This window comes from Rhodamnia argentea, chromosome 6 (assembly GCF_020921035.1).
Source record: "Rhodamnia argentea isolate NSW1041297 chromosome 6, ASM2092103v1, whole genome shotgun sequence".
Lineage (NCBI taxonomy): Eukaryota > Viridiplantae > Streptophyta > Magnoliopsida > Myrtales > Myrtaceae > Rhodamnia > Rhodamnia argentea.
Genome location: NC_063155.1, coordinates 1,218,516 through 1,232,886, shown reverse-complemented (window position 1 = coordinate 1,232,886; position 14,371 = coordinate 1,218,516).

Genomic DNA, 14,371 nt, shown 5'->3' with positions numbered 1-14,371 from the left:
ATCACTTGGCAACCTCCATATCGATTTAACTTCCACCGGAACTGCCTATATAAACAACACTTCATGGCCTGAGAAGTGCATCTGCTTCTGACAACCATTCGTCGTCTTCTTCTCTCATCGGCTGAAACTTCCAAGTTCTTCTTTTCACTTCTAAAATGGCTACCAAGTCTTATGATTCTGACGCTACTCACTTCGGTAGCGAATTTCTTACTCTCTGGAGAGGGCTCATCGTGCGCCTGAGCTTCCCCTACGTTTGTATCGTTACCCTGCCCAAGGGGCCGTTAGAAATACTGATCATGCTGCACAGTGGCGAAATACTGATCATGCTGCACAGTGGCGAGCCAAGCAAGCTTCCTCCGACCCACCCGTTTTGAGCGGACTTCAAGGAGTTTTTTGCTTTGCCTTCAAGGACTTCAAGAATTTTCCTAGGAAAGCTTGACAAAGCTTGACAAACATGATCGAAGACAATGAGGAATATAGAGGGTTTTCCGGATTGCACTGCAGGCTTTTGCTTGCTAGAGTTGACTTGAACTATCTTCAACAGAAACGTTTCATCGTGAGAATTTTCGATTATAGGTTAAGTCCGACGGCTGGAGACGAAACTTAGGTTCAGGAGACGGCTTTATCAATTAAGTTGATGATGTTTTGTGGTTTCTTCCCATTATAACTAATACTGTTCTTCCCATAATAACAAAATATACCTAAATAAGATTCCAATTTTTTTTTATCAACTGTGCGAACCACCATGGTGTATTTTCATTAGTAAAATCCAAGCATGGAGTCAATTTACTTAGTTAAACTCAGTTTCTGCTTGAAATTACTCATTTCCATATTTATTTGGTACTCTGCATTATTTAAAAAGAGCATGTCTAGCTTAAAAATTAATCCATTGGTCAAAATACCTCATTTCTATATCCTGCGACACGAAATGGGTAAAAAAGTTTAGAGGCATTATATAACAACTTGAACAGGTTCCAGTAATTCCTGTGGTACTAGGTGGAAGAAATTTCACGGTAAATTCCACTTTGGCCATCCATTCTGCAGATAAAAACTCCATACATCACCAGATCATAATGTTTCCGAGCTGAATAAATAAAATATTTAATGATTTTTTATGGTTTTTTCTAAAAAGAAAGAAAAAAATCGTAAGCTCTTTCGTGAGGTGAAGTGCAAGGGCTGTTTCTCAACGCGGGCAGATCTTTTTCGCTTCTGAAATTTGTTCGCCAACCGATTATCTAGAAACTCTTGAACGATTGAATGAACTGAGAAATTGCTAGAGTAAGAGTTGAAGGGATAGTCAAATGGTGAACAAGGTTTGAGTCCCGAAGTAAAAGCACAATGCCCATGAAAGGAAAGAATATGCAATGGATCGAAGTGCTAATGTCGGATCAAATTAGTCTTTGTTTTAGAAGTTTCTGATCTTTCTTTTTGGCTTTTTAATGATCGAATGTAAGTGGATTTTTCTATCGAATAATGTATAGTTATGGTGATGTTATCACATGCTGTTCATCATCGATCAGACCGGAGATACGACCCCACTCCCGTATAGGTCCCACCGACGCTACGCTAAGACAAGGCAAATCTTTACTGAACACAGTTCAGCGGACCTTTGCTGGAGACGTTAAATCTACTCGGCAGGCTTTTTTGCTTAATAGGATCATAGGAGTGGATTTTAAAAGATCTGCACCAGGTTGGGACGAGCAAAGATGGTGTGACGTTTCATCATGAAGATTCTTCGATTGGGTAAATATCTAACGGCTAGGATGAATCTTTAGGTTCCCGAAACGACTTCGATGGACGGACGGACGGACATGACCCTGCACTCTCGATTATTCTTCTGTTGAGTTGAATGCCTTTTCAATTTCTCTGATTTATATTTGAACTTCCTTCTTTCCCTTTTTCACTTTAATATTTCTTTTTTTTTTCTGGTCAAACGTTTAATGAGAGAATTTGGTTAGATAGGATCGGTGTATTTCAGTCAGTCAAGAGAGAGAGAGAGAGTGAATGGCGCTACAGAAGAGATTGATGGACACTGGAAGTTGATGTGAAACGACGCTATAGTGGGATGGAACAACGGCGAAGCCCTGCTTCGCATTTTTTCATTCTTTGTCTTATCTTAAATAATAATAAAAAATGATTTGATTTGTTTTAGCTTTATTTAAGCATTTCCTAATTAAAAATACTGTTTAGTTACACCAAATGAAAAATTAGTTATTTAACATAATCCTCGATAAACAACATTAGTCAAGTGCCAATTTTTTTTTTTTTTTTGTGAAGCCAAGTGTCACTGTTAGTCCTTACTGCTCCATGGTACTTTTCATTTGTAAATTATATATAAGATTAGGGTTAAATTTATTTTCTCTCTGGTTTTGTTTAGAAGCAACAAAAATGACCAATTACAATTCTCTTAAAAAAAATAATGTTTGACTAGAGCTGATTATAGTCTTTTAATATTGCGAACAATGATCTGAATTTCTAAATGTGAAGCATATATATATATATATATATATATATATATATATATATATGTTCATTGCACTAGCCATACCTTTCGATGCAGCTAAAGTAAAATAAACTAATTAGAAGTTAGAACTAACAAAGATAACAAACGCTTCACCAGAACAAAAAAAAAAAGGGTTGAAAAAGCAACACGTTATTTCTTACTTATAATTTAGTACAGGACAATAACGTGCTGCAAACGATATATAGGAAATGGGGATTCCCACTTGGTGTGATTTGCCACAAATCTCCTCCGTGGGATTTTTAATTTCCCAAGAAAATCGGACAGCTTCTCATTTTCCAATTGAAAAACCACTAATGTTGGCCTTAATTATTTAGGTTGATATCAATCGTGGCTGCCAAAACACAGACCTATCCATAGCTTCCAAAAGCTTACCTTCTTCTTCTAATCTTTTGCTCGTCCTGGAACATGCAAGACTCAAAGGGCCCATTTCAAAGCTGATGAGACCTCTTTTGTTTTGTCCCATCCCCTTTAGACTTGAGCTGCTTCTTCTGCCTATTTGCCCATAATGACATGGCCGAGACCGATCGACACCAGAAGCAGTGAAAGCGACGCTGTGCATGAGAACAACAGCGAAGCCCTACTTTGGCATAAATATAAAAGAGAAAGCAGTTCCAGGGGGAGGGCGCACCATTAACTATCCATGAAGATGAAGCCCCTTTTTGTTCCTTTTTTTTTTTTTTTTGCCGTCAGGGATTTTTTTACAATCAATAAGCAGGGGAGAGCTTTGCACGCAAGGTAAAGTTCAACGGACGGTTCTGATGATTCCTCTAGGTTGTGCTCGGTCTAGGGCATTTAGCTCCATTAAATTTCAGCTACCAGCAGAAGAAACTGCGATACTTCAGTGAACAGTTCTTTCCGGACCTTATTGAAACTCTGCACCGAGTTTGTGCAGTGATATTATCATCAATAAATTGCAAGCCACAAAAGCCTACCCTGCACGAGAGAAAGCAAAAGGAATACAAGCTGTAGGACAATAATCCGAGAAGTCTGTAGCAGTCATCGGCCGCGCATTATGCTGATGATGCTGGAAGGAACTCACAGTAGTTAAATTGATCTACATGCAAAGAATTGAGCGAGAATTATTGCCAGTATAATGAGCAAAACAACGATCTGCAATTTAGATTCTCATAAGCAAAAAGTGCTGTTTTTCTTTTGTTTGAGAGAAAGCAATGAGCGAGCGTTTTCAGAAGAAACTGCTCGGCAAGAGTACAAGACCCACCAATGCAAGGAAGCGGAATGATGGTGAACATGATGCTTCGCTGAGAGCTGCTTCGAGGAGGAAGGCCTCGTCTCTGCTCCTTCGCGGGTGGTAAAACTCGTAGCTCCAAAGCTCATAGAGAAGGTCAAGAGCCGGCCCAAAGAAGCAGAGGCCGGAGCCTTTCCCTTTGAAGCAGTCTTATTGATACGCTGGAAAAGTACGACACCAACCCCGACGTCAGACGGCTCCGGACGCCGCCTGAGGCCCGAGATCACGAGAAATGACAGAGAGAGAGAGTGAGAGATGAGGGTGTTCGGGCTTTGGTGTTTATAGAGAAAGAGGGCGATACTACGAGGAAGAAATGAGAGAGAGAGAGAGTGAGAGATGAGGGTGTTCGGGCTTTGGATTTTATAGAGAAAGAGGGCGATACTACGAGGAAGAGGAAGACGATGACGACGTTCCAAGTTAAATCTACGATTTAGGTGATTTTTGAGTGATAACTAGACTAGACTTGACTTGGGTGTAATCATGAAGGAGGATAGCCATCATTGATCAGAGTGCTTTCCATGTCTCTCCAATTTCCCGGAACAACCCCTTACATTAACAGGGAAAATCATCAAAAACAGAATGGATTTTACTACAATGAAAACCGGTTTTTTTTTCCTTCTGAAAAGTAGATGTTGAAGGGATTGCTAAAAAAATTCCTTTTATTTTCAATTGAGGACATTTAATAAATCTCCCCGTAAAATTCTCGATTCAAATTGCTGTCGATGGGAACAAAATTTTCGGCAAGCAACAAAATTCAACTGCTTTTATTAATTCATCTTTCGTCATCCATTTTGGAAAAACTTCACACATCATCAAATCATGTTTTAAGTAAAGTAAACAATTATTTCATGATTCTTATGTCGTGAGAAAGAAAAAGGACATAACCTCACCAGTTTGTTAATAGCATTTTTTCCCTTCAATTTTTTTTATTTTTCTTTTTTCCCTTTTGCTCAAATCTTAAAAAAAAATGCAGGCAAGAGGGCTGCCTGATGAGGAGTTAGCGATGGCCGGCATGGTCGAAAGCGCTTCAGAAAGGGCCAACATAGGGCGAGAACCCGCAACCCATCATGCCTAGACTTGGGCGAGGGCCGGCACCACATGGGTTTAGAAAAACTGCTTAGGATAAAGGTTAAAAAAAAAAAAGAGAGACCGGCAAGAGGTGCCTCATGCAATTACCTTATATGGCCTAGGTTTTGTGAGAGGAAATATAGTTAAAACGAGAAATGTGGAGACCATGGATTTAGTTGGGGACACCCAGTTGATTTTTAGGTTACAAATACTCCGAACAATATCCAGTTTTCGAATATGTTCAGGCTTTTGATTTGGGGACATGCTGTCCTAGATCGCGGTAAGCGGCGTCGGGGGAGCAGCAGAAACTTCTCCTCCTCCGCCATGGTACCTCTCCTTTTCCTTATTATTTTCTTCATGAATTTTTTACTCAGCAAATCGATATTGATCTTCCAAAGTTAATTCTATTTAATTATGTACCAGAGCTCATATAAAATATTAACTATCGTGCGATTCTTTTCTTTCCCTTTCTCAATTTTCTTTTGGTGGAGGAGGGTCATCAAGTGTGCCTTTCGTTTAGTGTCAAAAATTAAATGGGGAACAATGACCATGCAGCCACGGAAAATGAAATTATAAATGCGGATTTCATGCGGATACAACTTACAAGTATTTCACATCGAAATTCGGCTACGATAAAATGATATAGACTGATAAGAGCACTAAGCAAATACGACTTCCAGCAGTAGAATACATTACAACTACAAACTTAAATTGCGGATACACATAAAAGACTTCAATTCAGGACATATGCAGAAGCCACAAAATCAGTCGTCCGCAAAATCACAGAAATAACGATTCACGCTTCAAGCCAAGCCTACTTGGACGCCGCCTTGGCCTGCCGATAAGACTCTAAGAAGATTTCCGCCTGGTCTCTCATCAAGATCGCACGTTGGACCTTCAGGGCGGCATGTTTTGCCTTTAGGGTCGACTCTTTCAATCGCAAATCTCGCCAAGACTCCTTCAATTCGTCCAGCTTCTGGGGATCCATCGCATGCATTCCGATTTCTATTACCTCCCGATCGAGCCCCGTTTCATTGACCCGCAATAAGGAAGAAACGCTCCTCCAGCACTCCCGCGGCTTCGACGGAGCAGCAGGGAGCGAGGCAGGCACCTCTCCCTTACATGCCGGAGGAGGACGACCTCTGCGTCTCGGTGCCATCAGGGATGACGGAGGAGATAGTGAGAGATATGATGGGGTTTGGGCTTTCGGTTTTATAGAGACGGAGGACGGGTTATCACGAGGAAGAGGGAGAAGATGAGGGATATAGAGGGTTTTCTGGTTGCACTGCAGGTTTTTGCTTGCTAGAGTTGATTTGAAGATCTGTCCGCATTGGGAAACGGAGGTCTTGGTAGGGGAAGAGTCGAATCCCACGAAATTTTTTTTTTCTGTGTTTCTCTTTTCATTTCATGAGTTGCTCCAAAATTTACTTATTTAAATGATCTAAGTCATAGTATGTTGAATTTTTTTTTTATGTCGAGTTGTTAGCACTTTAGGGTTTTATTTTCATTATAAAGTGTTCTATTTACTTATAAAATATTCAAAAAAAAATTATGACCGAACATAAAGTATTCAATTAATAATGAAAGAAACTTTTTAAGCTTTGACCACCAACATTAAATGATGATAACAAACCTTCCATAGATGAAAACGCAGATTTTCTTATTTAATAATTCTTTTGGTCAAATGTTCAATTAATTTGGTATCGATGGGTTCGTTCGTGTATTTTGTTCAGCACAGACGGAAAGAATGAATGGTGTTCGAGTCCCGATCTTTTGGCATGCTTCGTAAGGCTGGCTTCTGACCCATCACCTCCTCGGGCACGCCAAAAGAGAAGCATGTCAATTATCGTCTCTTCGTTTGGCAAAAAAAAACAAAAATATTGTCTCTTGGTCAGTCCAAACCGTCGAAACGAGAGAAGAGGAGAGGAGAGACGGTGAAGCTGCAAGGAGGACAAATTTTCAATAAGATTTGATGGGGGACGTCCGGAATCATCGAATTCTACAAAACTTTCATTTTCTTAAAGCATTTTCCTATTATTCAACTATCAACAATAAGTTTCTTTTTGGTCTCTCTTATGGATTCCTATTATTTGATCCGTTGGAGTCTGAAAGAGGAAGAGGAAGAGTTCGGGGGGCTCTGTGCTTTATTTAATTCCTTAGCATTCTTCCGAGAAGCATATTGGAATGCCTTTCCAACTTCTCTGGTTTATGTTTTAAATGTATTTCTTCCCCTTTTTTTCCCATTAATAATTCTTTTTTTCTTCTTTTTTTCTCAAACGTTTAATGAGAATTTCGTTAGATGGGATTGGTGTAAAACAATATTTGCCAAGTGTCGATGTTGGTTATATCTTTCTTGTTTTTTAACCTTATCGCTCCGTGGTACTTTTCACTTGTAAATTATGTGTAAGATGCAGTTTAAATTTATTTCTGCTTGGTTTTATTTTTGTTTTTGTTTTTTGTCTGGTTTTGTTTAGATGCAACAAAAATGACCTATCCATTATTTATTTATATAGAACTCTCACTTTAAATAAGATAACTTTCGAAGATCAATATGGATATCTAATATTTAATATTTTCTACGGGCTTGTTAGCCGATTAGTTTTGCATTATCAAGGAGGATTATTTCTAGATAGATCATTTTTGTTGCTTAGCAGAAAATACTAAATATCGTGCCGGGAACAACGTATTAGTGGGGCCTTGGTGCAGATCCTTACATTACAACCGAATTACAAAGCTTGAATTGCGGATACACGTAAAACACTTTCATTTCAAGACAGATTCAGAAGCCACAAAGTCAGCGAACTGACCACAATCGTCCGCAAAATCACGAAAACGACTCACATTTTAACCACGGAAATGAAGTATAGTCAGTCAAGCGTATTTAAACGCTGTCTTGGCCCGCCGATAAGACTCTAAAAAGATTTCTGCCAGTTCTCTCATCAAGTTCGCTCGTTCTGCCTTCAGGGCCTCGTGTTTTGCCTTTAAGGCCAACTCGTTCAGTCGCAAATCTCGCCAAGACTTCTTCAACTAGTCCAGCTTCTCGGGATCCATGGCGCGCATTCCGATTTCTGTTACCTCCCGATCAAGCCCCATTTCTTTGAGCCGCAACAAGGAAGACACGCTGCTCCAGTCCTCGGGTAGCTTCGACGGAGTAGCAGGAAATGAGGCGGGCAGCTCGCCTTCGTCGCCGGGTTTGCATGTCGGAGGAGGATGGGCTCCGCGTACCAAGGTAATGACTCCGATTCGCGAGATCATGAGAGATGACAGAGGAGCGAGGGAGAGAGACGAAGGGTTTGGACTTTGGCTTTGGCAAAGGCAGAGGGCGGATATATATCAGGAGGAAGAGGGAGAAGATGAGGAATATATATAGGGGTTTTCAGGCTTTTGCTGGCTTCCACCAGGTTGGACGAGATACGTTTCATCGTGAGAACTTTCGATTAAGTTCTCCATACGGCTTCGAGGCATGGAAACTGCACTATCTTCTGCATGAACAATTAAGTGGATTTTCTTTTTCCCTCTCTTTTCAACGTTCAAATAATTTGAAAAAAGAAAAAGAAAAAAGAGCTCAGGAATGTGACCCTTGCTTCTTCTTCTTTTTGTGTAATACCCTACAATCTGCTGCAATCTAAAGGTGTCGAGTTGAATTTGAGTCGGATCAAATATGATTCCATGCATAGTAATATTACATAATAATAAATCATGAGAGTGCCTTCCATATCACCAATTTCTCGAGAAAAAACTCCTATATTAAAGGGGAAAATCATCAAAATGGATATGATTTATTGCAACGAAAACCCTTTTTTTTCTAAAAGAAGAAATATTGCCAAAAATCCCTTGTAAATGTCTGATTTGAATGCAGATTTTCTTGTAAATGTCTGATTTGAAGATGATTTTCTTTGGTTTCTTGTCGCAGAGAATGCAGATTTTCTTCTTCGAGGGTTTTATTTAATAATTTTTTTGGTCAAAATATTCAATGAATTTTTTATGGGGTTCGTGTATTTTGTTCAGCTCGGACGGAGAGAATGAAAGGTGTTCGAGTTCCAATCTCTCGCATGCTTTTTAAGGCTGGCTTGCTTCGCTCCTCATCCTTTGAAAGAATGGAAAGTTATTTTATAATTAACGATAGAAGGAAATTGAGCAATAAATCGTGCGGAAAAGCAACAGAGACACTTGCCTAGAGAAAATGCTTTTATGGGTTCCACCACGAAGATTTAAAAAGGGAGTAGAGTGTGTTGGTTTCCAACCTTTTTCTTGAATAAGTTAACACAACATTTAAAGAAGAAATAGAAAAGGTCGTGGGCACCCGTGCATTTATTGATCCAATTTCGAGTACAATCGGAGACCAGATCCGTCCAATGATCCAATTTCGGGTACAATCGGAAACCGGATCCAAGATGCAGATCGGTCCAATTCTCGATTCCAAAATTTTTGAAATCCAAATACACAGCTATACGGTTGGTTCTTAATTTCAGGCCGAGAATTGGATTGATCACCTCTACCTTAAGGGTCCGGTATGCATAAGCACATTTTCCATCGTTTTTTTCTTCTCGTTGCGAACAAAATTTTCTGCAAGCAACAAATTCAACAGTTTTTATTAATTAAACTTTAGTCATCCATTTTGAAAAAACTTCAAGCATCATGAAATCATGTTTTGAGTAAAGCAAACAATTATTTCATGATTTTTATGTCTTAAGAAAGAAAAGGGACATAACCTTACCGGTTTGTTAATAGCATTTTTGCCCTTTAATTTTTTTTATTTTTCCTTTTCCCGTTTACTCAGAGCTTAAAAAAAAGAAGAAATACATGCAATAGGGCCGTCTAGTGGTGCGTTGGCGCTGGCCGGCATGAGCGTAGGCGCCTCGGCGAGGGCCAAGACAGGGCAAGAGCCTGCGACTCATCATGCCTAGACCTGGCCGAGGACCGACACCACATGAGTTTAGAAAATTTGCTTGGGATAAAGGTTAAAAGAGAGAGAGAGAGAGAGAGAGAGAGAGATCTGCAAGAGGTGCCTCATGCATTTACCTTAAATGGCCTAAGTTTTGTGAGAGGAAATATAGTTAAATGAGAAATGTGGAGACCATGGATTTAATTGGGGACACCTAGTTGATTTTTAGGCTAGAAATACTCTGTCTGAATAATGCCAACTTATTAATATTTTCGATTATGTTGCACCGACACAAGACGCGGCACGTGAATTCTCAAAAAATAAAGAATTAAGACATGTTATATATTATATATAATTTTTTATATATACATGATAGAATGCAGAAAATTAGTTAATAAAAAAATTAGGTCTATTCAATTTTGACTCACCCTACCTCCAGACGCACGAAAGTTTCCCTAGAAACATAGGTTTTCGAATACGTTCAGGCTTATGAAAATGCTTTAAGAACTTGTATCAGAGCTTAGGCTATCCTTTGAGAGAAAAACGGTAAGTGTTCATAGTGTTACTAACTGTTTTCACTCTTTTAAATTAGGCTTGATGGACAAACAGAGTGCTTGGTAAGACATAAGTTGTCGAGAAGGTTTAACGAGCCCGCAAAACTGTAGAGTGCATTTTTTGTGCACAATCTAACTCCTTAAACTATATTTGTTAGATTGTGCAACAAAAATGCCCTGATATTTCACACGTGAAAAAATAAAATCCCAACGGTTTAGTGATAAGCCAGTGGTCTCGCTGGTAGAAGACGACACACTTGCTGCAATCGGCTCATCGGTTGCAAAAACATCCCAACAGAAACGTGAAACGCCTCCTGCGATTCCAATTTTTTCCAATGTACCTCCCGAGTTCCATCTCCTTGGTAAGTTATTGCAAAAAAAGTCATGTTCGTAATAAATTTGATCCACCTAAAAGTATGTGATTTATCTAGATTTAGACCTACTTTGTCATTCTGAATGAATAGGTAAACAACCGTGCCAGGAACGCTAGCAAGCTGGCGACGGCATATCCCGTTGAAGCAGAGGGTCTTCCTGATGTGGAAGTTGCTCCTCCCACAAAATAATGCATAGTTAACTTGGCAAGCATCACCTGACTTCTGTACATACATACATCGGCATCAACACATGTCTATGACTTGCTGGTGTTCCCACAAAGCCCATCCTGCACAAGAGATAAAGCAAAGGAATAGAAGTTGCGGGGCAACCATACGAGAAGTTCGTAGCAATCATTGGTCGCGTGCATTATGGTGTTTGGAACTCACAGTAGTTACTTGTTCTACTTGTCAAGAATTGAGCAAGAATTATTGCCAGTATAATGAGCAAAACGAGGGCCTGCAATTCAGATTCTGATAAGCAAATGTTCGTTTTTCTCTTGTTTGGGTTACCTCTCAGCATATTGTTTCTTAGACCAGCCAAATAAAATGCAAAGAGTAACATCCACAGCTTACTACTGCTTCGAAGTTTCCTTCATGTCACCTCTGTTTCCACCTAGGAGAGCTTATTATCCTTGGCTGCATTTCTTTTGGCAATCCATGAAAGAGTAACCCAATTAATTCTAAATGTTTGATAGCACTCATGATCATCTGCAAACTGTCCTTTAAATGGAAAAGATGGCTGTTCTTGTCATGTGAAGAATAAATTAACCAAGAACAACCTTCACTCTTGTTCTGTCATATTCTTTATGAACTTGCTATCTTTGTGATGATCAATTGAGTACTTAGTAACTCAGGTCTGACTCTTCACAAGAAAATTTTCTATGAGACAATATTTCAATATAATGACTCTTCGTGAATAGAGTGTTCCATAGAGTATTCACATGTATTCTAGTAACTTAAAAGATTCACCACTAACTCTACTCATTAGTACATTTGATTTCGACTCTTTTTTGACCAACCGTCAAAAGATGTCAACATGGGTGGTCCTTCCATCCCTTTTATCGGGTTTGTCATGTAGTAAGGTTTCCACGCTCGAGTTATTTGGATTTGATTTTCAAAATGTTAAAACAAGGATAAAGAATTTGATAAATCAGTCAAAGATTCGCGCATTTTATATCTGCGAGATAATTGTAATCCTATTTTTTACCTATCTTTCTTGAGAAAATCGCACAAACATGGACAAATTTGACGGTTGATACCATTGAAGACCCTAACTTATTTTCATTGTGACACGAATACCTCAAATATTATATCGTGTCACAAAAAATTGTTCTAAACCGTACTCACCGTGGCACTAATACCCTAATTTTTTTTCTGTGTTAGTAAAACCCTCAAAATTGCCTCAATCATGAAATGTGCTGGAATCAATTCCGGTTAACACCGTCTTCATAATAAATAAAAAATAATTAATTTCCACGGAATAAATAACAGAAATATTGAGCACGTTAGGTTAAACAAACTAACAAAAATAAAAACAAGAAAATATATGTACTCTAGGTCGCCGGTGCCAAATACAGTAGCCGGAAGCCGAATCTGAGCGAGGGGTGGGCTTTGACTTTGAGTCAATGCTCATCGAGAATCCAGATCGACCACCAGCCGCTTCTTCAACACTCTCCAGCTGCAATGTCCGCCGTCCATTCCCGTTCTTCCCGGTAGCTTCTTCTCTCCCGCCGCGATTTCTTAAGATCTCCCCCTTTTTAATCACGTGGAATGTTAAAGTTGAATGCGAGACTAAGAGTAATGTTCATTAAATCACGCTGTTTTGAGTATTAGTTCAAAAGATAAAGTGTGGCATAATGTGATCTGATTCCTTTGGGTTGTGCCACAAAAGCCCATCCTGCACGAGAGAAAGCAGAAAGGAATACAAGTTTTAGGACAATAATCCGAGAAGTTTGTAGCAGTCATCGGTCGCGCATTATGCTGGAAGGAACTCACAGTAGTTACATTGATCTGCATGCAAAGAATTGAGCGAGAATGATTGCCAGTATAATGAGCAGAACAACGATCTGCAATTTGGATCCTGATAGGCCAAAAGTGTTGTTTTTCTTTTGTTTGAGAGAAATCAATGAGCGAGCGTTTCCAGAAGAAATTGCTCGGGCAAGAGTACAAGACCGACCAATGCAAGGAAGCGGAAGGATGGTGAATATAAATGCTTCGCCGAGAGCTGCTTCGAAGAGGAAGGCCTCCGTTTCTGCTTCTTCGCGGTCCCGCAAAGCTCATAGCTTCAAAGTCCATAGGGAAAATCGAGAGTCGACTCGACGAAGCATAGGCTGGAGCCTTTCCCTTTGAAGCAGTCCTATTGATCCACTGGAAAGTACAGTACCGACCCCATCTTCAGACAGCTCCGGACGCCTCCTAAGTCCTGAGATCACGAGAAACGATACAGAGTGAGTGAGAGATGAGGGTGTTAGGATTTGGTTTTTATAGAGAACGAGGGCAATGCTACAAGGAAGAGGAAGAAGATGATGAAGTTCGTAGTTAAAGGTACGATTTAGGTGTTTTTTGAGTGATCACTAGACTAGACTTGGGTGTAATCATGAAGAATGATGGCCATCGTTAATCAGAATGCTTTCCATAATCTCCAATTTCCCAGAACAACCCCTTGCATTAATAGAGAATGCAGACTTTCTTCTTCGAGGGTTTTATTTAATGATTCTTTTGGTCAAATATTCAATGAATTTGGTTTCATGGGGTTCGTGTATTTAGTTCAGCACAGACGGAGAGAATGAATGGTGTTTCGAGTTCCAATCCCTGGCACGCTTTGTAAGTCTCGCTTGCTTCACTCCTCGTGCTTTGAAAGAATGAAAAGTTATTTTATTAATTAAGAACAGAAGGCAATTGAGCGATAAATCGTGCGTAACAACAACAGACACTTGCCGAGAGAGAATGTTTTTATGGATTCCACCATGAAGATTTAAAAAGGCAGTAGAGCGTGCGGGTTTCCAACCTTTTTCTTGAATAAGTGGATACAACAATTAAAGAAGAAATAGAAACGGTCGTGGGCAGCCTGGCATTTATTCGTCCAATTTCGGGTAGAATTGAAAACCGATTCTAGATTAGTCCAATTCTCGATTCCAAAGTTTTGGAAATCCGAATACATAGCTAGAGGGTTGGTTCTTAGTTTCAGGCCAAGAGTTGGATCACTCAGAGATTGATCACCTCTACCTTAAGGGTCCGACATGCATAAGCACATTTTCCATCAAAACGAGCATAGACATTACCGACATTCAACAAAATTGAGTGTTTTTAATCGGGAGAATAAACATGTTTCGTTGCTCTAATTAGGGCGGTGTTCAAGGGGGTCGCAAATTCAGAAGTGAATAATTTATTAGCCAAACATTCTTTTTATGGGTAGATCCTTCTCTCTTCTTCTCGTGGCGAACAAACTTTTCGGCAAGCAACAAATTCAACAGTTTTTATTAATTCAACTTTAGTCATCCACTTTGAAAAAACTAGATGCATCATGAAATCATGTTTTAAATAAAGTAAACAATTATTTAATGATTTTTATGTCTTAAGAAAGAAAAAGGACATAACCTCACTGGTTTGTTAATAGCATTTTTGCCCTTTAATTTTTCATTTTCCCATTTGCTCATAGCTTTAAAATAAAAAAAAAGGAAATACAGTCAAGAGGGCCGCCTTGTGGGGTGTTGGCGATGG